The 23606-nt window shown below is 42.6% G+C and overlaps 1 protein-coding gene across 2 annotated transcripts in view; it reads right to left on the bottom strand.

Moving 5' to 3' along the window:
- Positions 1–22079, bottom strand: part of daam2 (dishevelled associated activator of morphogenesis 2) — a 397811-nt gene extending 375732 nt beyond the window's left edge. The window contains exon 1 of one of the 2 annotated variants that reach the window (XM_063040647.1): positions 21819–22079. The gene's annotated coding sequence lies outside the window, so the exon portion shown is untranslated. The remainder of the gene's footprint in view (positions 1–21818) is intronic. The other variant, XM_063040649.1, reaches the window with a different exon arrangement.
- Between the last annotated feature and the right edge of the window lie 1527 nt (positions 22080–23606).

The raw sequence follows: 23606 nt of genomic DNA, 5'->3' as shown, positions 1-23606 counted from the left end.
CTTATTTGCTTTATAGTCATCCTCTAGTACAGGGGCTCCACAGACCCCTTGGTTAACGGTAAGGCTCCGTGGCATAAACAAAGGTTGGGAACCCCCTGCTTTAGTAGATCTTAACCCTTCCTTTGTCCCTGCCATTAATTTTCACAACACCGCAAGTCTTTTTCTTCAGATTGAACCCATCCAATCTTCCTTAACAATAGATATTTCACCATTGCATAGAATCAGCTATGAAACAACTGGCAGCCTTCTTCAAGTCTAAGCCAGGTTCAGTGCAGTGCTGAAAGAGTGCTGCATTGCCCAAAGTATTAGAAATTGGATTCTGAACCAGCATTCTCAGAGAGGACAGAAGGCAGAAACCAGAAAAAAAAGAGGTTTGACAGAATTCTCCTATTAAAAGCAAGAGTAGGCCACTCAGTGAGGACACAGAATAACAGTCAGATGCCAATTTTCGGATGCACCGGAAGGAACATGAAGAGGGTGGGAGAAAGCCAGTGGTATGCAATGTCACGCAGACCTGTTTCAAGGAGGTGTGACTAGACACCAGAAGGCAGGTGCAACAAATAGTTGGGAAGCAGAATCAGAATCAGGTTTAATATCACCGGCATATGTCGTAAAATCTGTTAACTGACTCATCAGCTGATATTGAAAGGAGATTGGAGTTTCAAAATTCAAAGTAAAATTTATTATCAAAGTACATATATGTCACCATATACAACCCTGAGATTTTTTTCTTGTGGGCATAAAACAGTGAATCCAAGAAACACAATAGAATCAATGAAAAACCTTACCCAACAGGACAGACAAACAAAAAGTGTGCAGAGCACAACAAACTGTGCAAATACGAGAGAACAAAACACTAATAATAAATAAATAAACAATAAATAGCAATAACATGAGACAAAGAGTCCTTGAAAGTGAGTCCACAGGTTGTGGGAAGAGTTTTGTAATGGTGCAAGTGAAGTTGAGTGTAGTTATCCTCTCAGGTTCAAGAGACTTATAGTTGAGGGGTAATAACTGTTCCAGAACCTAGTGGAGTAGGTCCGGAGGCTCCTGTAGCTTTTTCCTGATGTCAACAGTGAGAAAAGAACATGGCTGGGGAGATGGGGTACTAGATGATGCATGCTTTCCTGCAACAGTGCTCTGTGTAGATATGCTTGCTGATGGGGAGGGATGGACTGGCCATACGGTTTTAGAAATAGGAAAGTAGAATTGTATAAGATATTGTTGAGGCCACATTGGAACCCACAGCTTTGGTCCCCTTATAAAGGGGACCAAAACTGTGTGAAAGGTCATTTTCGAATCGGACAAACTCTGAAGAGATTTACCAGGTTAATTCCTGGAATAGGAAGATTGCCCTATCAGAAATGGCTAAAGAATTTTTTGGCATTTAGAACATTGAGAGATGATCTTAGTGAAACTTGCAAGTTTCTAAGGCATCATGTGATGAGGGGCCTATACATGTTCTATGTGCTGAAGGAGCATGGCAAGGTTGATAGAGATACTTCCACTAGTGGAAGAGTCTCCAACAAGAAAACATATAGTCTTTACAGGAGGAGGTCATTTAAAACTAATGTAAGCAGGAATTTCTTCTCACAAGGGGTGATCAATCTTGGAAATTCTCTATCACGGAGGGTTGTGGAGGCGAGAATGTTGGATGTATTTAAAGAGAAGGTAGATACATTTTTGAAAGATCGGAAATTGAAGAATTGAAACAGAAAAAGCATTGAGTCGCCATGATCATATTGGACGATGACCCATGCTTAAGTGGCCTGGTGGGTGACTGCTGCCCCTTCATAATTGTTCTTTACCAATACAGCAGTGAGCTCCCATGGCAAACAATGTGCATGCCACCAGCCACACTGAAACCCAAGGCACCAGTTTCCTGCTTTGTGAAGCAGACATGGTGCAGCCTATTTCCAAGTCCACCGCATTAGACTGTGCAATGGTTGTGTCACTAAAGAATCCTATTTCAGAGAGGAGTTCCACACCCACTGCAGTTCTTGAACTGATTCGTAAATCTAATAAAAAGTGAATTTCATAATTATTGTAAAGAATCCTTACATTAAAAGGTCGCTATGCATTGTCAAGTCCCTTGTTGACACAACAAAGATACAGAGGAAGCACAGAAGGTCCTCATGCCACACTCTAACAATGGCAAGAATGAGTGCAGTAGAGAGTAGGGGCTTAGTCAGAACAGGCTGTTTGCTGTGTTATGTGGTTTCTCTTTACCTTAGACATGAATGCCTGAGAAATATCCACAAGTACAGGAGATCAAGTCAAACAGATTTGAGTTTTTAATTGAGGGCAATTGGCTCGCAGGGAGAATGCAACTGTTTATTCTTCTGGGAATCATGCTAGCAGCAGAAGAGACTGAAAAAATATTAATTGGTTTATTTATGAGGAAGGAAATTATGCTCCACGTTCATTGTACTGCAGCACACTCTGTTTCTCCAGTCTCTCTACAGCGATGCTTGTAACAGAGAGAGTGAGAGAGAGTTGGTGATATTACAGAAAGCATTATGGCAAACATTACGCAGGGAGTTAAAGTCAGAAGGAGAGGACTGCTCCCTCCAACCCAACCAGGAATTTGGGAGACTTATTGTTTATATAAAAACAGGAAGTGCTGGAAGCACTCGACAAGTCAGGTGGTATCTTTTGAAAGAGAACCAGTTAATTCTTCAGGTCCAGGACCCTTCATCTAATCCAAAAATGAGAGAAGGAAGTGGAGGGATGGAAGGGACAAAAAGAGTATTTCTGATAGGATGAGTTCAAATAGGTCAATGGGGTAAATTGTGCAAATACAAATAATGTGCACATAATACGCTGCTAATAGGAGGACTGTAGAGCATCATACATCAAAGTTGCTGGTGAACGCAGCAGGCCAGGCAGCATCTATAGGAAGAGGCGCAGTCGACGTTTCAGGCCGAGACCCTTCGTCAGGACTAACTGAAGGAAGGACTGTAGAGCATGTCCAGCAGGTCAAATTATATTCATTGAAAAGAGAAAAACTGAACCAAGAGTACAACAGACAGAAATGGTCAACTCTAATAGAGACAGAAAGAGCTACAAATCCTTTCCAAAATCTTACAGAAAGAATGAGTTACCTAAATTTGAAATAATTGACATTAATTCCAAAAGCCTGCAACATGCTCAGATGAAAAATGATGCCTTATTCTTCAAACTTGCATTGGGTCTAGGTGTACCAGTGCAGAAGACTGCAGACAGAACATCAGAGGTGGTTAATAAAAGTGGCCAGCAACAGGAAGCTCAAAGCCTCTACTGTGGACTCATGCAACACACATCAAAGTTGCTGGTGAACGCAGCAGGCCAGGCAGCATCTCTAGGAAGAGGTACAGTCGACGTTTCAGGCCGAGACCCTTCGTCAGGACTAACTGAAGGAAGATTTAGTAAGAGATTTGAAAGTGGGAGGGGGAGGGGGAGATCCAAAATGATAGGAGAAGATGGGGGGAGGGGCGGAGAGGGATGGAGCCAAGAGCTGGACAGGTGATTGGCGAAAGGGATACGAGAGGATCATGGGACAGGAGGCCCAGGGAGAAGGAAAAGGGGGAGGGGGGGAAAACCCAGAGGATGGGCAAGGGGTATAGTCAGAGGGACAGAGGGAGAAAAAGGAGAGTGAGAGAAAGAATGCTGCCTGGCCTGCTGCGTTCACCAGCAATTTTGATGTGTGTCGCTTGAATTTCCAGCATCTGCAGAATTCCTCGTGTTTACTCTGGACTCATTGCAGGTACTCTGTATGGAGGTCACCGAATCTGTGCTTGGTGTCTCCAAAGCAGGAGACACCAAATTGGGAACATCAAGTGCAGTAGGCTGGATTAGAAGAAGTTTTTCCATAGATCCAATTATCCATTCTGATATAAAATTCCACCTTTTAAAACATTATTGCTGTATTCCAGGTAATCGGCCAAAACACAATTCTGCCAATCTCATAGAAACGTTGCGTAGAATAGTTAACCTAACTGAAGATGTAGACTATATATCACTAGGTAGAGGGAATGTCTGCTAACACAGTGAAAGCCTATAACAAGAGAAATGCTTCTATTCAATGGCATGGTTCAGATACAGTACATCTGTTGCACATAACTCCAATGCCACAACATATACTTAAGCCATTCCTCAAATAAACAATATGCAGCCCCAATGAAAACCAAGCTTGTTTTATTCTGTGCCAGTATATCTTGTTACGCCTGCTTTTACTGCAAGGGACAACTAAAATCGAACAAATCCATAATATTATATCTGCATAAATATACAGTAACAAATTAACAGGACTGATCATCTCCAGACCCTAGACTTATGACGCATTGGCCCTATACAACTTGCTGTGTTCTTCATTTCCCAAAAATGGACAAAATTGTGTCAAGTGAGGGCTAGCAGAGAGTGATACACGATATACTGCTTCCAACATCTTTCTGTTTGTGTAAACACTAACTGTGATAGGCCAGCTCAATAAATGTTTGCAGAGAGCTTTATAAATCGCTCAAGCTTTCCAAGTACTCTGAAGTAAGAATCTGTTTTTTTGCATATTATCTCTTGCAGAAGAAAACAGACAACGTATCTGGGGAATGTAGAACCCAGTCCAGCATGTAACAGTGTCATCAAACCTTGTCCAACACCAATCCTTTACACTGCACTGGCCCCTTTGAAGGAATACCTCAAGTTCGTTTGAGAAGACACTGCAGGAAAAAAGATTGGTGATTTGTGCAAACGAGTGCAATTGCTTGATTCCAATTTTCCTTTGGCAGGGTTGACAGAATTAAAAATACTTGGGATCATTCAGAGTTGCCTCAAAAGATGCGAGTCTGGTTCTTCCACTCATTTGACAATGTGGGATAGACTGCAGGAATGGGTGCAAGTCCATGCTCGTGTTCTCATGTTCTGACCATGCTAGCACCTTATCTTGTTAAGAAGCTCACACATGGCACCTTGTCAAAGGCCCTCTGAAAATCCAAGTAAACAACATCCACTGACTCTCCTTTGTCTACCCTGCCTGTTGTTTCCTCAAATAATTCTAACGAATTTGTCAAGCAAGATTTCCCTTTAAGGAAACCATGGTGACTTTGGCCTATTTTGTCATGTGCCTCCAAGTACCCCAAAACCTCATCCTTAATAACGGACTCCAATATCTTCCCAACCACAGAAGTCAGGATAACTGGCCTATAATATCTTTTATTTCTGCCTCCCTCCCTTCTTCAAGACTGGAGTGACATTTGCATATTTTCAGTCCTCCAGAACCATTGCAGAATCTAGTGATTCTTCAAAGGTCATTACAAATGCCTCAACAATCTCTTCAGCTACCTCTTTGAGAACCCTTCTACAGGTGACTTATCTACCTTCAGACCTTTCAGCTTCCCAAGCACCTCCTTTTCATAGAACGTAGAATATAGAACATAGAAATTTACAGCACATTACAGGCCCTTCAGCCCACAATGTTGTGCCGACCATGTAACCTACTCTAGAGACTGCCCAGAATTTCCCTAGCGCAGAGTCCTCTATTTTTCTAAGCTCCATGTACCTATCTAAGAGGCTGTTAAAAGACTCTATTGTATCCTCTTCTCCCACCGTCGCCGGCAGTGCATTCCATGCACCTACCACTGTCTGTGGGAAAAAATTACCCGACATCCCCTCGGTACCTATTTCCAAGCACTATGCTCCCCCGTGTTAGCCGTTCCAGCCGTGGGAAAAAGCCTCTGGCCATCTACACGATCAATGCCTCTTATCATCTTATACATCTGTATCAGGTCGCCTCTCATCCTCCATCGCTCCAAGGAGAAAAGGCCAATTACACTCAACCTATTCGCATAAGGCATGCTTGCCAATCCAGGCACCTCTGAACCCTTTCTTGAGTTTCCACATCCTTCCTGCAGTGAGGTGACCAGAACTGAGCACAGTACTCCAAGTGGGGTCTGACCAGGGTCCTATATAGCTGTAACATTACCACTCAGCTCTTGAACTCAAGGTACACCCTCTAATCCAGGCAACATCCTTATAAATCTCCTCTACATTCTCTTCAGCAATAGCAATTACACTCACATCTGACCATTGACACTCTCAAATTTCTGGTATTCTGCTAGTGTCTTCCACAGTGAAGGCTGATGCAAAATACTTATTAAGTTCCTCCACCATTTATTTTTCCCCAATACTATCCTCCCATGTCATTTTCCAATTGTCTGATATCCACTCCCAACTTTCTTTTACTCTTTATATATTTGAAGAAACATTTTGCATTCTCTTTTATATTATTAGCTAGTTTACCTTCATATTTCATCTTTTCTCTCCTTATGACTGTTTTAGCTTCCTTCTGTGGGTGTTTAAAGGCTTCCGAATCCTTTAAGTTCCCATTAATTTTTTCTATATTATATACCCTTTTTTTTCTTTTTACACGGCCTTTGACTTCCCTTGTCAGCCATGACTGTGTCATCCTCATTTTAGAATTCTTCATCTTCTTTGGGATGTATCTATCCTGTGCTTTCCGAACCGCTCCCAGAAACTTCAGCCAATGCTATTGCTGTTCTGCCATTATCCTTGCTAGTGCCCCTTCCAAACAACTTTGGCCAGGGTGAATTCTGACATATTATGATCAGTGCCTCCCAGGAATTTCTTTACCTTAATCTCCATAATCAAATCTGGTTCATTTCACAACACCCAATCCAGAACTGCCTTTTTCTTAGTGGGCTCAGTCATAAGCTACTCTAAAATAGCTTATCTCATAGGCATTCTACACATTCCTTCTCGTGGGATCCAACACCAACTTGGTTTTCCCAATCTAATTTGTATATTTAAATTCCTCCATGACTATCGTAACATTGCCCTTTTCACATGCCTTTCTATCTCCCTTTGTAACTTCCTACATCTTGGCTACTGTTTGGACGTCTGTCTATAACTTACATCACGGTCTTTTTACCCTTGCAGTTTCTTAATCGACCCACAAGGACTCTATATCTAGAGATGTAAGACAGGAAAGTCTATAAGTAGATGACACAGGTTTAAGATGAGAGGGGAGAAATTTACAGGAGATCTGAGGGGTAAGTTTTCCACACAGTGGGTGGTGGTTATACACAATGAGCTGTCTGAGGAGCTGGGTGGTGCAGGCATATACAACTGCAATGTTTTAAAGGCATTTGAACAGGTACTTGGAAAAGGAGGAATATTGGACTAAAGCAGGCAAATGGGATGAAAATCTACATGGATCAAATGGACCAAAAGGGACATTTCAGTAAGGTTCTTTGAAAAGCATGCTGTTCATAAAATTTCAGAATGAATGGTCAGGTCTTTCTGTTAAGGGGGCATGAGCAGACATTTATTAGACCATAGACTATAAGACATAGGGCTGCAATTAAGCCACTTGAGTATGTTCTGCCATTTGATCATGGCCAATTTATTATCCCTCTCATCCCCATTCTCCTGCCTTCATGGGAAGGAAGTTATGCCTGGATACTCCTCTTTTATAACCTGTGTGAAGCTAGATAATCAATCTTGGGAAGAAGGTTTGATCTGCAGTCTTTGTTCTGGCAGACACATAGTGTTGAGTTGTTGTGCGCAAGTCCTGTGCAACTGAACATAGAGGACTGAAATACAATTACATTTTGGATATAAAAAGACTGACCAAGCCAACTGTATCATTCCTCTGTTTACAGTGCATGACTGCATACAAAGCAGCTCGCTGATGAGTTGTCCACATGAATTTACTTCATTGTTCTTGGAGGACACTGCATAAAAATTCATAGTTCTTTAAACAGAACATGAAAGGCGTGACTAATTGGGCGAGAGAATACTATCTCTATGTATAGATGAAACAATTAACCTGTTCTGCACAACATCTTTAGTGATACTGCAATCTATCGTGAGCATAAGATGCAACCTGCCTTCTTGCAGCTCCCATAAGTAAAGAAGTGAATCACAGTAACGCATCCTCGATACTGCATGTGTTAACTGGATTGAAGCCTTAGTCAGCTGGTCACTGCCTCTTTCCCTCTCAACTAACACTACTGAGTATTTCTGTTCCGATTTCAGTTCAGATTCTCCACATCCACAGTCAACACTTGTGGAGAATACGCTGAGTTTTTTTTTCACTTTTCATCTGGTTCCTGTGACTATCTGCAAGGAATCTGCCGGATTTCCCCAGCACATCTTGCAGACTTTCTAACTGTGGGACTAACTGTACGATAGGATCTTTTAAAAGACTCCTGGATAGGTACATGGAGCTTAGAAAAATAGAGGGCTGTGGGTAGCCCTGGCTAACGTCTAAAGTAAGTACATATTCGGCACATCATTGTGGGCCGAAGGGCCTGTATTGTGCTGTAGGTTTTCTATGTTTCTATTGTCAGGTAATGCTGGACAAGTCACATAGCAACACCAAGGCAGTGCTTTATTATTCTTATCTCAACTGAAAATGAAATAAGTGGACAGACATCACTTGGCCCTTCAAACCTGTTCTGCTATTCAACATAGATGATGGCTTACCACTTACTTTGAGTTTGACACACCTGATTTTAGACACCTCATTCCATAGAAAAATCCTCGTGATATTTTTTTAATTTTTATTTTATTGAGATACAGCACAGAATAGTTCCTTCTGGCCCTTCAAGCTACGCCACCCAGCAATCCCCCAGTTTTACCCTAGCCTAATCATGGGACAATTCACTATGAGCACTTTACCTACCAACCGGTACATTTTTGGACTGTGGGAAGAAACCAGAGCACCCGGAGGAAACCAACATGGCCATGGGGAAAACGTACAAACTCCTTGCAGGCAGCGACGGGAATGGAGCCTGGGTTGCCTGCACTGTAAAACATTGTGCACTACACTCTACACTGTGGTGCCGCTCCATCTACGTCACCCATCTTACTGCTAATCTTAAGGATGGGAGGGATACCTAGTTAATCCCTCCTCATATGATAGATCTGCCATCCGAATTCATGGGAGGGAGATCAAAACCATCTAGCGCATCAAACAATGACCATTTAACCAATCCATTTCTATAGAATAACAAAATTAATTGTTTTGTGATTTTTGTCTCATACATGCAGACACAATCTATCACATTTTTAACAAAGAAGGTGTGCTATTAGCTCTACTTCATTAAGTTAAGGAAATTCAGTGCATCACCAAAGACCCTTACAAATTTCTGTAGCTGTGTGGCGGACACTATTCTTACTGGCTGCATCACAGCCTGGAATGGAGACTCCATCCTACAGAATCAGACTTTGCAACTCAATCACAGGCACAACCCTCCTCACCATCAAAGACATCTTCAAGATACTGTTTCAAGAAGGAGCGTCTGTCACTAAGGACCCCCACCACCAGGGACATGCTCTTTTATCATTACTACAACCAGGGAGGAGGTATAGGAGGCGTAAGGCCCACGCTCAGTAATTCAGGAACAGCGTCATCCCCTCCACCATCAGATTTCTGAACAGTTCATGAACACGACCTTACTTTCTTTTATTTTGCTGTTTAGTTTTGGAATTTACAGTAATTTTATGTTTCCACTGTACCATTGCTGCAAAACAAGTTTCATATCATCTAAGTCAGTGATTTCAATTCTGGGAAAGTCAACAATATTCCATCTGTTCACTTGAACGCACACAAAATTCAGCCTGCCCCCCAATTACTCAATACTCTGTAGCAAGAGCATCCTTTTGCAAAACTAATTCTTGCACATGGTAAGTAATTCATCGGATATTAGCCACTTCAGGATATCCTGAGGAAGTGATTAAAATAATTTTATAAACATGTGAACTCTCCTTGGCCTAAGTGAACAAATTACCAAAAAGCGAATAGGAAAAATGGTTTCAGGAGAGGGTGAGATGACCTGCATGAGAGAGATGTCGAGGCAAACCAGGAATGGATTATGTTCAGCAAAGGAGAGCAGGCAAGTCAAATGGAATAACATTTCCCTTCTTAAACCTTCCCCTGCTTTTTACTATGAAGATGGAAATACAGACTGGTGGATTAAAAACATGAGTTTTACACATCTGCAGTTATCAGGTGTTTTACAGCTGGTTACTGCAGTTAGCTACACTAAAAATGTTCTTGGTAAATGATCAAAAGAGCAGATCTTTTGTTAAAAGAATCAGACATTGCTTAAAAGGCAGAGGGCAGATCTTCTCACTGCTGGAACTCACTGAGAACACTGGTTCACAGCCCACTTGGTTCCCAGCCAAGGTGACTTGTCAAAAACTCCCTGGATGGCAATGTAACCCATCCCACTTTGCCTTGAAAGACAGAACTTGGTGTTCCTATTAACACACCTCAGTGATACTCAGCAAAATAAAACATTTACAGAGAGCCATTTTTTGCTAAAAGCAGCATACAGAGGTGACAGTACAGTGATTAAAACAAAACACATCACCCATGCCAAGGTAGCCAAGAGGCAAGTCTGAGAAATGTTGTAGTGGGATTGAGACTGACTGAGTGATATGCTCTGGTGTTCCTCCTAGTGGAGCGGTAGAGTAATATCAGATAAATTATTTACTCTTAATGTTTCTGTAAAGCTAAGTGCAGCTCAGACAGATTTTATTAGAAAAGAGACTAGATAAATACAAAAATAAATGATAAAGCAAAATCTAGATACCAAAGAGCAACTAAGTATTTCAATTATTTCCAGACAGGAGCACACTATTGTCTTCAAGTCAGAGTGTTACATTGCTAAGTCCCACACCAAAGACTTAAAAATACTGCCAAGTTTTGCACTGAATTGCAGTCCTGGGGAAATGCTCTTCTGCAAGACTACTGCTCTTCCCTCAAGACATTAAACCAAAGTCCTAGATGACCTCAAAGATTTGATATGTGTGCTCAAAGGGCTGGGGATTTCTCCACAGTGCCCTGGCCAATTCGTCAGCCCCTCAACCAATACCATGCAAACTTTTTTTTATAAACCCATTTCTATTCATGGAACCCAACAGAGTACAGTCCAGCTGCCACGTTTCCTTCCATTAAAACAGCAACTACAGAGAAAAAAGTACTTAAGTGGCTAAAGTATCTGAAGACATCCTGAAATTGTGGATTGTGAATGGTGCCTTATAAATGCCAGCTCTTATTTTGGACTCCTTACAAAATGGAAGAACATAAGACAAAGTGAATCCAGAAGGACTGGCTGGACGAAGCCAAGTTTAGGATTAGAAACCTGTAGAGTGTAAGGGGAGAACCAAAGCTCTCAGATTGTGTAAACAAATGAATTAGAGTAGGAGATTGGGCACTTAAAATGTATTCAGCACAGAGAACCAAACATAAAATCCATCAGTGAAAGCACATATTCACTGACATATGGTAGCATAATGATTAAGTTACTGGACTAGAGCCACAGAATCATATATTATGGAAGCAGATTCTTCGGACTAACAAGTCCACACCATCCATCAAGCACCCATTTTGTCCTAAACCTACACTGGTCTCATTTTATTCTCCCCACATTTCCCTCAACTTCCTCAGATTCTACCTCTCATTTTATATACCAAGTACAACTTCCAGTGTCCAAAGAACCCAGCAACCCTAGTTTCCAGAGACCTGGAGTCTTAATTGGGGGCTTTGACTGGAGAATCCAAATGCAAGTAATTAAATAAGTTTCAGATAAACATCAAATATTGGCGATGGTGACTGTGAAGATAATGGAATATAATGAAAACTCATTAGAGAAGGAATTCTGCCTCCCTACCCAGTCTGGTCAGTGTGCAACTCCAGGCACACCAACTAGGTTCAAATATGCTCTTCACAATTGCTGCATAAATCAGGGATGGCAAAAATGCTGATCTTTCCTGAAAACTTCCACATCCACTCTAGAAAGAAAAACGTTCATTCACAGCACCGGTATCCATTGTTCTATATGTAAAGCCCCCAAATCCCCCAATTAGATTTCAGGATTACAGCCAGTAATTACTCTCAATCATGTCCAACTAAACTTATCCCCTGCATAATTCTAAGGCATCAAACATTTTCTCTTCTGTCACTTGTGGCTTCTTAACCAATTTTTTTAGATAAGGGAGAGTTTGAAGGTATGCATGATTTCCCCATAGAAACAACAATATATTCATATACTATATAATCATTCAGACAAATTGCCACGTTTAGAAAAAAGAAAATGATAAAGCTTCTATGCCAGAAGGACGTCTTTACTGAAAAACTACCCTGACTGCAAACCCAAGAATGGTTGGAGCTCCCTACACTGGTGACACACAGAAAATCTCACATACTTTGCTGCACCATGGGAAATAAGTTTGGAGTTGGACTGAACTACTGCCTGAAACATCTCCAGAGCTGGAGGACTGGAAGAATGGCTGGATGCAGAAACCAGATGCCTCTTCAAACACTTTTCTCTCACCAACCAACTCTAAATTGTAGATAAAGCACCTTCCCTTCTCCAAAGCCCACAACAATTCTTTACCTCCATAGTCTATTTCCTTCCCTAACCTACATCACCACTCCCCCTCCCATCCTAATTTTGCCTGGATACTCGCCTCTCCCTTCACTTGCACTATTCTTTTCCACTTTCTATCTTCTTCACAAGTGTGCAGGCATGTGGTAGAATCTTGGGTTGGAATTGATTGGAATGGGAAGAAAATAAAATGCAATTAAGTGTAAAATAGGTGCTCGGTGGTTGGCTTGGACTTGGTGGGCCAAAGGACCTGTTTCCATCTGAAATGTTTATGACTCCATAACTTCCATTTTCTTCATTCCCCACCCCACATAATTTCCAACGCTCCTCCCCTTCCCACACTCAATACAACTTATCCACATCTTCCCCTTCCCCCTTTTCCTCATTCTTCACCTCCATTCAAACCCCAGCTCCATCCCTTTCCACCCAACACCCCACCCCAACTGTACCTTACCTGGTTTCCAACTTCCAACCTTCTCCATCCATCTTTTCCTTTCATCTTGACAAACAGTGATCCAAAATACATAAAATAGGCTCCCAGCCCTTTGGCCCACCGAGTTCACAGCAACCATCGAGCACTCATCTATTCTAAACCCATTTACCAGTAATTGGTCCTTATGCTTGGTGATTCATATATATATCCAGATCGTTGTGATTGTCTCTGCCTCCACCACCCTGGCAGGCAGTATATTCCAGATTCTAATCACTACCTGAGTGAAAAACATTCTTCATCAGATTCCTTTTAAACCTTCTATCCCTTACTTTAAACTTTTATCGTGTGATTTAAGGATACATCTATGGGCAAAAGGTTCAAAGTATTATCCCTGTTTAAATTGGGAAGTACAACTGAGGTAGGACAATGCCACACCCGAAAACCACCTCCTTGATATGATGGTGATAACATTGGGAAATTATTCCTAGTTTTGTCTTACCTGTGTTTGTTGTTTTGAAATTTAATCACCAATTGCTCCAGAGGGCACAGAAGCTCTACAACTGCTGTTACTGGTGCACCATTGTTGTAAAATTAAGAACAGTTTCTTTGAGCAGCATATCGGGGAAAGGACCAGACAGGAATTGTGCTCAGTGCAGAAAAGCATACAGTCCATCTAATTCCTAGTACACAGGTCCAGCTAATGGAACAGGAGATGGGCAGGTAATCAAGAACCAAAAGTAAGGGAAAAATTTTAAACTAAGAGAGTGATCAGGAGTGTACTGATATGGGTTGAAGTTGAAGTAGATTCAACTGCAGGGTTCAAAAGACAGCTGGACATCCGGAAAAAATCTGCAGGGATATCGGGAGAAAATAAAACAGCCAAGATGAACATTCAAAACTAAAACATTGCAAATGCAGGGAATCTGAAATAAAAGCAGAAAATGCCAGACAGAAAAAAAACAACTCAGCAGGTCAGATAGCAAAGAGAAACAGTTAACATTTCAGGTATGAGGCCCAAAGGGTTCGGTCTCTCTTTCCCTTGATGAAGACTGAACTGCTGAACATTTTCCTGAATGTTCTGTTTTATATAATAATGAGATATGGCATCATTCTTACAAAGAGCCAGTATGGAGCTGATGGATCAAAGGCCCCCCTTCTGTGCTGCAACAGCTCTGTGATCCTGTAATAAATCAGTGGTGTGCAGTTAACGAAGCAGCATCACTGGCTTTGCAACCAGTCTGCCATTGTGAAATCTGCATAGTAATTACATAGAACATATTGATAACATGTTGATTGATTGATTGCCTGATCATTGAATTCACATCATTCAATACTTTGGAGTTTCTAAAGAATCAGCATTGGCTCCTCAAGGGCTGTGGCACCTCAATTCTCACCACCATCTCAGAGGAATGGAACTAATGCAGCCTTGCCAGTACAGTATCACACTGAGAATTCTAGTAATTCTCTCTCAGCTCTGTCACAGAAACTATTAACCACAAACTATTTCAAAATGTTTGGGGAAAATGTTATTTAAAAAATATGAGTCAACCAGAATTTCCCAATTGATGGCTGAGAAAACGCTAAAATTAGGTTTAACTCAAGACTTCATATTGGTGCTTTTGCTTGCCAATAGCACCAATGACTTGCTCCTCCCAGCAGCACTTATAATCAAAGACACTGATGTACAGTGGCTGCATAAGTCAAATTCCAATTCCATTACACAGGAGATTCCAGGATTATGAAGGGAGTTTTGAAATTCACATTCTGTAATTCTGTCCAAGGAAACCAGGAGTCAGGTCCATCTTGTACAGAAAGGAAACTTTTATATATTGATGGCTTTGAGATTTCAGAAATTTCTTTTGTATCCATTGATGCCTGCACTCTGGCTTGCAGAAGTCCCACGCACCCATTAACACTATGTTCAACTGATTCCTAATTAAGTGACCTCCATAGTGTTGTTGTCATATCCTCCATGGCTTCAGCACTTCTCCTAGCCTTCCAAGATCTCTGCACTCGGCCAATCCTGGGTTCTGGGTTGTCCCTGAATGTAATAGTTCCATCATTAGGGCCAGTGCCTCTGGCTTTCTAAGCCCCATGTGTTGGAATTTCTTCTTCGAGTAACTCCTTAAAACTGCTGGAGGAACTCAGCAGGTAGGTAGTATCTATGGAGGGAAAAGGACAGCTAACATTTTAGGTTGATACCTTTAATATGAATGGTTCAGGTGAAGGGTCCTGACCCAAAGTGTTGACTGTCCATTTCACTCCACAGATGCTGCCTGTCCCACTGAGTTCTCTTAGCAGTTTTTTTCCATCCAGATTCCAGCATCTCTCCGTCCAAGGGGACCACAAAATTGTCGTAGGGTTTGGAGGCTTGCATGCCTTAGTGACCCAGAGAGCTATGTTGACTGGAGTCAGGGCCTTGTGTTTTGATTCTTGGGGGCAGGGGGTCACCCATTCCATACAGGTGAAAGGGTAAAGAGCCCAAACTAAGAGTAGCCCTTCAGATTTGGGGGTTCAGCTCAGGGCTAACAACCCTGATGGTAAAAAAACAGCAATGAAGATGGAGGACCTTTATTGTTGGCCTAAGCACCAGCAGCGTAACACGCAGTAAGTAAAGGAAGTCCAGCTTCTCTGGCATCTCCATGACCATGAGTTTGATCAGATACTCTAACCATGCATGGGTTGATGCTGAATTGTGTTTGATAATGCTTCTGTATAGTGTCCATTTTAAGTCACACTTCCATCATGGATTTTTTTTTCTTCAGTGATAATAAGTCCCTCATAATTATTCCTAATATCTGATGAGTGGGAGAGAGTATAGGAAGGCCCACCACTTGTCAATGCTCAGGGAGCCATAAGGATTAATTGAGTCTTTCAACTAGATGTTTGATCTTGGTGGAAGGGCAAAGATGATGCTACCAATCACCAGCACAGGAGAGATTTCACACTGAGTCAGCCCCCTCTCATTGCAATGATATACCCACTGTTAGCCCACGCAATCCAGACTCTGCTACAAAGTTCACTTTCTGGCAAGACAGGATGAACAGTTGTGAGCCAGGGGCAGGACAAATAAAATGGCCAATGGGTCCGACTTGATTACCATAAAAATAACCCATAACATTTAGAGGCTAAGACCCTGGAATTATAGTTAATCCTCCCAGCATTCTTCACTTCCTTCTGTACAGATACAGGCACAATCTGTTTTGAATGAGTAACAGAATTTGGCATTTTGCAGCAAATGATGTGGTCAGACCACATGGGTAGGAGAAGGGTGCAGATGTTTACAGTTCAAGAGGATCACTGCTCTGAAAGGTTAATTGGATCAACATTTTAAAAGAAATCATTGCCTGATGGATGAGAGTGAGAGAGACCAATGAGGAGGATAAATGAAATTTGAAATGGTTTACCAAGCTAAATGTAAAGCACAATTCTGACAGAAACAGACACATTCATAAAGCAATCTTCAGGGGGGCAGTATAGACTGTTGTGGAAGAAAATGGGTAATCCCCCTGCTCAGCATCTTTGAACAGTATGTGACTTTAACATAGGTTGGGTATCGTAGAGATCCAATCCATGGGGACCAAGATTGATACAGATCTATAAGTACAGAATGCAGAGAATTTCCTGGTTCTCCCAGTTAACCGTGTCCCTATCCATTTCCCCTATTTTTTTATTAGTTTTACTCTCTCCTCGTGGTCATCCTGGGCCCTATCACCATGTACCCCCCACCCTACCACCCACAGTCCCTCCATCTCCGTATCACTCACATTCCTCCCACCAGCTCTCTTCCCCATCACCCTCCCTTTATTCCATCCCCCACCATCCTCTCCCATGTTCCATCATCTTCACTCCTTTGTCACTTCCACCTATCGCTTCCCATACTCTGACATCATCTACCAATCCCTTGACCCACCAGCTGTTGTTCAACCCCTCCCCCACCAAACCTTCTGGCTATCTCTGCTCTTCCTTTCCAGCAAAGGCTTTGACCCAAAACATCAACTGTCCATTTCCTTCCACAGATGCTGCAGATTCCAATATCTCCAGTCAGCCTCATATGAACAGGCCCTTCCTGGTCGCACTGCTCAGCAATACCATGATTTCATCCAATGCTAATCAATTTACAATGACCAATTAAACTACCAATCAGTAGGTCTTTGGACTATGAGAGGAAACAGGAGCACCGGGAGGAAACCCACGCGGTCACGGAGAGAACACACAAACTCCTTCCAGGTCGCGGCCGAATTTGAACCCGATTCGACTGTACTGTAAAGCGTTGTGCTAACCACTACACTACCACATCTCCCAGTCCACTGGGATTAACCCATACTCAAACTGAAATTAGCACTCCTGATGAGTTATTTGGCGGTACTAAACAACCAAATCAACGCTCTGTGTTGGATATTTACATATTAAATGCAGAAATTCAGAACAGATTGTATCAATTCTTATGTACTGATGGCAGTATTTATAAAAACAGAATGCTGTGTACAGTGGCGTTGATATTAACTTTCTGCGTACTGGGACGTATTAAACCACAGATTTCAATTCAACCCGGTCTGTAATCAGCTCTGAATACTGAGCAGTTCAACAGCCAAACGTTTCCTTGATGTGGGAGTTTGGGAAAGGATTGACGCCACAGGAAAGCGCTGATCATTGCGCACATCAGGGCGAGTCTGGCTGCGATTCAAAGGCTACTGCAATTCCATAGCTCGACAGAACAGATGAATAGGAAGAAAGGAAGCAGAGAGGTGGACAGCGTTTTGAAGGTGTCTACAAGAAAAATTGGTAACTGAAGACAATGTTCTTCGGCAGCTGACTAGATGGTAATCTGCCCCGTCACTATTTCGACCGCCGTAGTAAATCGCTTCGCGCTTTAAACCCGCCGAGTTATAAACACGACTAAAAAAAATCGTCTACCCAGTGGTAGTTCATCTGTCTGGCGGCATTGCACAGGGGCACGCATCAGACCTGCCCGTACACATTACAGAGCACGCACACATACTCATACACAGAAATTATTGGTCCCCTGACGTTTATAAAGAGGCACGGCAAAGTGGAAATATGTCTTCTATAATGTAACGGAATCCAACGAGTTAACTTTAAAAAATGCATAGCCGTTAAATACATCTAACTGCAACTTCTTAACAGATTCCTTCATTGGACACTGTTTTAATTTTATAATCCGGCTCTGGGATATCAGAGTAGGACCCTAGGAAGGCGGGTCGATGAAGGGACCGGCCTTTCGCTTTTTACCTCATTAATGAAAGGGGTTGGGGCTTGCTCGTGTTTGCCAATGGTAGGTCTCTATGCCCGCGTCGCCCTTTTTATCCCCCTGGCCATCCCACCGCCGATGGTCTGCTGGAGAAGTCAGATAGTTCGTACCATGTTTCATCGGACAACCTCCTCACAGAACAGACCCACGGGACCGGCCGTGTCACATCAAAAGGTTTTGCCGATGACACAACTATTGTTGGCAGAGTTTCATGTGGTGACGGGAAGGTGTACAGGTGCGAGACAGATCAGCTGGTCGAGTGGTGTCGCAACAATAACCTCGCACTCAATATCAGTAAGGCCAAGAAATTGATCGTGGGCTTCAGGAAGGGAAAGTCGATGAAACACACACCGGTCCTCATCGAGGAATCAGCAGTGGAAAGGTTGAAGAGTTTGAAGTTCCTGGTCGTCACGATCTCTAAAGATCTATCTTGGACCCAACATTATTGATACAATTACAATGAAGGCCCAACAGCGGCTATACTGTATTCCATTAGGAGTTTGAGCAGACTCCCTATGTCACCAAAAACACTCGCAAGCGTCTACAGATGCATCGTGGAGAGCATTCTAATTGGTTGCATCTCCATCTGGTAGGGGGCAAGGAGGGAGTACTGCACAGTATCGGAAAAAGCTGCAGAAAATTGCCAACTCTACCAGCTCCATCACGGGCACGAACCTCCCCAGCATCGAGGGCACCTTCAAAAGGCGATGGCTCGAAAAGTGGCATCCATCATTAATAACCCCATCCCCCAGGCCATGCCCTCTTCTCATTGCTACCTTCAAGGAGGAAGTACAAGAGCCTGAAGACACACATTTAACGTTTCAGGAAGTTTCTTCCCCTCCACCACACTACCTCACAATTTTTACACCATTTATTTAATTTATTATATCTTATTTTAATTTCTAGTTTCGATTAATATTGTGTATTGCAATGTACTGCTGCCGCAAAACAACGAATTCACGACGTATCAGATTCACCCATTACACACTGCACACGAATGCTGTCTTTCTGCTCCGCCACTTGTCCACTTGACTCGGACAGCTCCCCTCTCATCCACTAATGGCGTCCTCCATTCCAGTACTGCCTTCGGTAAGAACAGCCCACCCCCCCCCCCCCCACGACCACCACTAAAACAGCAGCAACTCCTCCCATCCAGACTCCTCCCCAGGTACTGACCAACTCAATCCGGACCTCACCCCAGGTACTGACCGCCCCAATCCAGGATCCAAACCAGAACCATCTCGAAGTAGTGTCCTCCACTCCCAGACCTCGCCCCAGGTACTAACGCCCAGTCCAATGTCCTCCCCATTACAGAACACACTATTGCATTCTCTCAAATACTTAATGCACACACCACGGGTTCCGGATGCCCTTCTCAGACCGATTTCGAAGTACTGTGGCCCCAATATAGCCCTCTTCAAACTAGACCCCTTCCCAACTGCTGGGATCCTCCCGGAGGCTTCCTCCACAACGATCCAAGCAACGAGGCAGGCAAAGAACCGCTCGGGTTCTGGGATGTCCATTACAGAATACCGACCCGCTACCCTAGTACTGAGAACGTCTGTGAAACTTCCCTCAGGACGGCCAGCATGTCAACGTAAGCCCCCTCCCCCACACACCCCGAGTTACCGGGCTAGCGGGGCGCACACCTATACGACCACTGTATGCTTTCGCCCCAGTACTGGGATCCGCAACACATGCTCCTCCCACGATACTGGCGCCTTCCTCCCCACCCTCTCACTGCTCCCCCACCCTCCGCGCCTACCATGGATGGAGGGATATGGGCCAATCACAAGAAACAGATGTCAGCGTAGATCGTGGCGGGCATGCATTTTGGTCCGAGGGGTTTGTTTCTGTAACTTATCTAAAACAAAAGGACCCATCTCACCGCACCTGGAGCCGAGAGTTACAATGCAGCCCCCCCTCCCCCTGGCACCGGGAGCCGTTGTACAAGCTCTGGCTCGCGTAAACCATCCCCTCTGCAAGGTACTGCGATCCCCAATAATAGGCGCCTAACACAGGTAAACACAGTGTAGCCCTCTTCCATTGTGCTGGACCTTCTCATGGTCCAACGTAACCCTCTATAGATCCCGTAAAAACTGTGCTTCGAGCCCTGCCCCAGCTTCGGCACTGAAAATTTTTTTGTCCACTGCACTGTGACCCCGTAATACTCTTCTCTCTGGGATTCGGGCTCTCTGAAATAGACCCTCCCCTTTTTCACGGGATACCGATCACACCCTCTCGGACCCGGTATCCTAAATTTCGAGGCCCCCCTAAAGACTAACTGCTTCCCACTTGTTGGAAAGCGGCCAACCCCCACTCTCCTTCTCGACCCAGCGGGACCATCTCCCCATCTAGAACACCGACACTCATTCATTGGACGACTGGCCCCGCCATCCAAAGTTCCAACTCTTCAAAGAAAGGCACCTCTGCTCGAATTTGCACTTGGGCTTTGCCCAGAGCTTAGCATACAGGGTTTGGACCTGGAGAGAAGATGCGCGAAGCAGAAAGATCAAACTTTGGTCTGGCATGCTGGCTGGGAAATCCAAGCCCCTCAGCTTTGGATAAGGTATTGTCCAGGTTAGGACATTCACCACGTGACGGGGCGGGCAATGGGCGATATCTGGGAATACTGCAGCAGTGAGACTGGTTGTCTATGCCAGAGCAGAAGCAGGTGACAGTTTCACTAATTCGGGAGGTGGGAGTACGAGGAGCCCCATACCATGAGGGTGCCGCAAGTCTTATAGTGACTAGTAACGTTCACAAACCCCCAACGCGGACATCGAATCAACAAATAAGTCGTGTCGAAAAAAAAATGGTGTTACTAAAAATTATGTTGAAAGTTGTAAACAGTTCAGGAAATGGAATAGAAATCATTGTTAAAATTACATCCTTTATGTGTCAATAGAAACTACTCGTTGATAACATAAGGTTCAAGTTGTAACAGCTCAGAACTTATCATTAAAAAATCGGTTGTTACCAAGACCTCAAAGTCACAGTTGGAAAGAAAGTAGCAGTTGCGCTATAACGGGAGCAACGACTGGTTACGAGCAAATAGTCATGTTCTTTTTTACTATATCACGTTGGATCAGACTCTCCACTTACATTTTTTCTGCTACTCACAGGCACACGACACGGGCGCAGCCACAAACACAAAACCAAATACTCTTCCCCCAAAAAAAATCATTCCGCCTTCCGCCCCAATATTCAACTCTTGTTATACCTTCCCATTCCCCCTTTCAACATATTTGGTCAAATTAGAGATTATTTTCAAAAAAATCAAAGAAAAAACACACTGTCGGTCATCTCTCAGTTCTCAAAATAGTGAAAAATCAAGAACAAAAACGCAGGAGGAGAAAATAAGAGGGTCTATAATCCAAATAATATGTTCTCTTTCCCAGCGATGTTTGAGAATGTGAAAATACTTATCTCATACAAACATTATTTTTGAATCGTAAACTTGCATCAATACCTCTGAATGATTTTTCAGTTCAGGCTCCGTTCACAGGATTCCATTAGAAAACAGAAAACATGACCCGGTACCGTTTGTTTTAATGCAAGTAACCATTCAAAGAAAACCGAGAAGGTGCATTCCCCCTCGCAACCGCCGGCTTGGCAGCAGCAGTTTAGTCACAGTAAATCATCAGACCACATGGAAATGATACTAAGAAGGGGCACTCGCCTCCAAAATCAGTGCAAAAACCTGCAATGTTGTACTTACACTCAAAGCATTTCTATTGATTTCTTGCCTCGTTTTCTTCGTCTGTAGAACAAGACACCGAGATTTCCAAGGGAAGAAATAGAGGAGGAATTTTTTTTTATTAATTGCAAATAGATCCTTGGAGTTCTGTCAGGAAAAATAAGCGAAGGGACGCAGCTTAGTTGTAAAACTTCCACTTTGCAGATGCAACCGGTGCACCGATTGCTGACTCGCACAGAGCACCTCCTCTCAACTCACTCACTCACACTGATTTGTTTTCATTAGTTTTGATCTTCCTCTAAACAGCCTGCGACGTCACGCTGCCCTTCCCAGCCAAACGCAACTCAAGATACTGAAAGGGTGCCGAGAAGTAAAGCTAGCCTATGAGACAGGAGCTTTTTGTCTCCAAGAGATGTAGTGAGGCATGATGGGAGAAGTAGTTTAATGATGCTGTTTTTGAAGGACCCATTTAGGAAATGTTCCTTTTTTTTGTAATTTATTTTTTATTGAATTTCATCATCAAACAAACATTTGCATAAGATGCATTTCGGATACATATATCATATATATCATATGTCACAAATCTCCACATATTTATCTGAGGTATATGCTTATAGAAAGGAGAGGAAAGAAAGAACAATCGAAAGAAGAAAACTATGTACAGAGTAGGGAGCGATTTTTTTTTACAACATATTCATTGACTTGTGAAAATAAAATCAGGCCTATGAGGTGTTATGTAGTTAAACCATTTTTCTAGTATGAATAAAATTGTTCCAACTTATGATTAACAGATGCTGTTCTCTTCTCCATTTTGTAAATGTCCATTGTAATTTCCATCCATACATTTAAAGTTGGGCTCTCCTGTGATAACCATTTCCTGGTAAGGGTCTTTTTACCAGCCACCAGCAGTACATTCATTAAATAGTTAACTCTTTTCAACCATTCTCGAGGTATATACCCAAAATATATGGTCTTACTCTCTAAGGGTATTTCACATTTAAAGATGTCTTGTAGGGCATTATGTATCCCACTCCAATCATCTTTGATAATGGGGCATTCCCAGAAAATATGATAATAGTTTGCATTTTAATTTCCACAATTTCTTCAGCAAGCAGGGGGGTTACTATCATAATGGGATTTCTGAGAGGGTGTAATAAAATATCTTATCAAGTTTTTCCACCCGAACTCCCTCCATTTCTGCAAACTGGTACACTTCCATTGATACCTCCATATTATTGTCCAGTCTTCCTCAGATATTATTATCCCTCCTTCCTTCTCCCATTTTGTTTTAATGTATGAAGTTGAATGTGTTTTAAGATTTGACAAACCCTTATAAACGCTTGAAATTATTCTACTACTGTTGTCTGAATTATATGCTTTTCTAAATAGCTCTATCAGACATGTACTTGCCTTGGTTACGTTTTTAACAGTCCTATTAACATCCTGCCGCATCTGTAAATATTGGTAAAAGTCTTGTATTTCTAATAAGTGTTTCCCTTTGAGCATTTCAAAACTGAACGGTGTTCCTTCTTTCATTATATTGCAAATAACTGTTATTCCTTTAGCTGTCCAGTCCTTAAATCCAGCATCCAGTTTATTCAGCGTAAAATTCGAGTCATATGCACACCATTTAAGAATTGCAATGTCTCTCTCTAGTTTATATTCTTTTATAATAGTTTTCCATATTTTGAGAGTCCATTTCACCCACAGGTTGTCAATATTATTTATGTAACTTAGGTTGTTATCAGCCAAAATTGCCTGCATGGGGTGGAAAGTATACTCTCTTCAATATTTTTCCATTGAACGTCA

This window comes from Mobula hypostoma, chromosome 2, assembly GCF_963921235.1.
Source record: "Mobula hypostoma chromosome 2, sMobHyp1.1, whole genome shotgun sequence".
NCBI lineage: Eukaryota > Metazoa > Chordata > Chondrichthyes > Myliobatiformes > Myliobatidae > Mobula > Mobula hypostoma.
This window is presented reverse-complemented; position numbering and strand designations above follow the sequence as displayed.